General features: G+C 38.1%; 1 long non-coding RNA gene across 1 annotated transcript; it reads left to right on the forward strand.

Annotated features, from left to right (window-relative positions):
* Positions 1–2,438: 2,438 nt before the first annotated feature.
* LOC124858152 lies at positions 2,439–3,137 on the forward strand. Its single transcript, XR_007035760.1, has 2 exons — positions 2,439–2,572; positions 2,693–3,137. It is a non-coding gene; the product is annotated as an uncharacterized LOC124858152 (long non-coding RNA).
* The last annotated feature ends 336 nt before the right edge of the window (positions 3,138–3,473 follow it).

The following is a 3,473-nucleotide window of genomic DNA, read 5'->3' on the forward strand; positions in this document are numbered from 1 at the left end:
AGAAGTGTTGGTTTGATCTGGACTCACTGGAAGACGAGTGATGGATTAGTAAAATTATTTGAGGAGCTGGAACATCTCCAACTGGCAGCACAGAGCATAAGTGATGGTGAGATGTGCTACAGGCACTTTCTAGCATTTTAGACAGCATTACCAGAATAAAATAGGGGAGATAATTGTGGTTTATTCACAGAAGTAGCTGTAAGATCCTTGTTCCTTGTCTCAAAGAGTTGCAACTACTTTTTAAAGAACCACCCTGAAAAACTAACTGAAGTTCTTTGTTGTCTGTGGCACTGAACACAAGCCTGTGTAAAAGCTGTGCACTGCAGATCATTCAGGAGGACAGAGGCAGCCAAATATGATCACTGCCACATTTAAAGGACAGCCCTGAGCATAACATGGCCTTATGTATGCAGGCATCTGTGTTTTCAACATCCATCAACAACATGTCTCTTTGGGATGTCTCATATTGCTAAATGTCTTGTTTGAAACTTTTCTGAACTAAAGCCAAAGCTGCACAGGATTTCGAACCAAAAGCTTTATTGTTAATCCAGTCGTACATCTCAGCTGTGGTTTCGTTTATCCCAGAAATGCAGGAAGAGGATAAAGCCATCCCAACTCCCAGACGTGGCATTTGGGATTAACAGATGCTAATCCAACCTAGCTATCCCAAATGAGGGTTACATGTATATGTTTTTGTATATATGCTTGGTAATGACTTAGAGTAGGTAAAATCTTGGCTGTTTTTCAGAACTATATTAACTTTTCCTTTTCTAATCTCCCACCTCATGGTCACATAAAACACACACACACACACACGCACACACAAATACTAGGCTGTCAGACTCGGTTTTGTATAATCCACTGGGGATTTTCAGTAGGGAATCCCTGTCCCCGTGGCATAGATTCTTCTTTTATATCATCTTGTGTGTCAGATCTTAAACTTGTTTCTGAATCTGTGGTATATCTGCAGGGATGAAGCTGTCATGCAAAGGTAACATGTCCTCCTCTGTCATTTAAAAACAAGTTACTTTTTACTCAGGGTATTTCAATTAGTTTTGTCTTATGGATCTGCCTTCTCAACAATGTACACATCCTAACCTGATTATTTTACTCCTAGATCATTTTCTGCTGCTACTGCATGTTAGTCCAGCCTTGTTTGACAACCATTGTTTATATTAATGATGTTTGGACAACAGGACAGTATTTTCTTTACAGTTCCCTGGAACTGTTCAGCAACTACAGTCTCTGCTTTGTTCCCTTAGTATCTTGATGTTTCGCCAGGATGGTCGGTGTCTGTGGCCGTAACAGGACCAGCGGCAGCCTGAAAAGAATAAAGAATCTGAAATGTTAATACAAATTTTGCTTATTATTTTAATTGCGTGCATGCAAAGCGCTACTTGGCTGGGGCTCCTGATTGAAAAAAAAAATCCAGATTCTGTTTAAAAATGAAAACTGACAAAATGATCCTTCACATAAATCAAGACATGTGCTGTTATATTGGTTAAACTTAACTTTGATGGTTTGAGAGAAAGGTTAGAACTATCTGAGTATATGAAACTTCATTCATCTGCCTGTGTCTGCTGCAGACCCTAAGCTGGCCTCACTCTGTGTAAGAGTCAGGCCGCAGCTGACTGGCACACGGTTAACAAGAGAAAGGTCGTTTCTGGTTCCTAGCAGGGTTTGCTACAATGTAAGAATTCTGTTGGAGAGGCTTTCTTTCATTTACTGTGAAGCACAACACAGCTCAACAACTCCAGAGAGAGAGTCTCTCTTAAGGTAGAGCTGAGCTCACTTCAAGTTCATCATGTAAAAAACAGTATTGTTAGGTTCAGTACTCCCCAGAAAGACAATACCACTTGTGAACATATTTATTTTTCATTTGTTTATTTTGAGGAGCTTCAGTTATGCCCGAAATTATTCATACCCCTTCTAGATTTTGATTTTTTATTATTTTCGTTCAACCACGCAATTTGTTTCTAATAAGAAATGAGATAATAAAAGAATGAAACATGAGTTTCAATTATGAAACAAATAATGTATCTGTTTTTTTTTACAATTTAAAATGGCATATCGAAAGTTGTAGTTTTTTTTAGTTACGCTTCTCAGTAACCAATGGGATCATATTTGGCAGAACAGCAACTCCCTATAAGTGCTGTTTTGCATATTTCAATTTGTATTTTGACGATTTGTCTTATATGATAAATGAGATATATCATCTTTGAGGTTGGTAGGCCTATAAATTCCTTTTCAGATTCAAGTTGGGTCTCTGGCTGGGCCCCTCCAAAACATTAATATTACTTCCAGTCAGAAAAAACATGCAATTTTTAAAGATTATGAACACGAACTGTACACAAGCAAATAGACTGGTAAAATCTTTTAATCCCTAAATGCACCACATTCACCTACTTTTAGTGCAGCCTAGGCAGGAGGAGCCACAGGTGGAATCCCATGATCTCATGGAGCCACTAAAAAAAAACACTTCTCCCAGCCATGCCTCTTTTTCATTACCCAGCCCAGCTGATCGCACCAGAGAGGCACAGTGCAAGAACCTGGATGTCTTTTAAACTTGCTGGTGAGTAAGACTCTGCTACGTCTAAATCCTTCGATCCAAAAGTTAAGTCATGATCTGCTGTGTGTGCTTCCCTCATTTGTATCACGAGGTTAATTAAGACTTCTTTTGGAGCGTCTGCAGAAAAGGAATCTGAGCCAGCAGGTCCTTTAGGAGAGAAGGTGTCGCTAATCACGTTGAGTGAAGCAGCTTTCCCCCTGGATTCCTGAGAATTCTCCTCCCAACACGCATCTGTCGATGCTCAGATGCACATCTCAAATGGCGTTCAGTCTGAACGGACCATTAGGTGTGCATGTTCAAACATGAACAGCATGCTAAGACATTCCTCCTGGCTCTGAATGGCAGGTTCTGACTGGGAGCGGTGTATTTCTGCAAACAACAGTAGGAGGAGGCATAGTGACCGTTTTAACAAATACGTACCTTCTGCAGCTTAAAACATTATTTTACTAAAATAATGGTGGTTAATTAAAACATTAACACCAATTGTTTAAAACGATTACTGATGTCTAATTCAGCAAATCTTTCTTTAAATATTGTTTTATTAAAATAATATTTTAGTTACCATTCTCATTTGCATTGTGACTGGTTGTTTAAACACATACCAATTAATAACGACCTCATTTCAAATTCTTCAAAATAAACATTGGTTCATAAACATAAATATCCACACAAAACTGTGATATTATTGCGTCATTTACTGGTTATGGTTTTCAACCATTTTATATGTTTCTTTTTTCCTTCATTTATATATAGTCCATTAGTTTCCTTTATTCATTCCTTTTACTAGCCTATGTAGCGAGTTATTGACTGAGATATGTTAACGTGGAGTTGAATTGTTACTATTAATAAATTCCTACATTTTGAAGGGTAGTTGTTGAATTTATTCCATAAAAGTAATATTCCT

The sequence above is a fragment of the Girardinichthys multiradiatus genome, chromosome 2 (genome assembly GCF_021462225.1).
Source record: "Girardinichthys multiradiatus isolate DD_20200921_A chromosome 2, DD_fGirMul_XY1, whole genome shotgun sequence".
Taxonomy (NCBI): Eukaryota; Metazoa; Chordata; class Actinopteri; order Cyprinodontiformes; family Goodeidae; genus Girardinichthys; species Girardinichthys multiradiatus.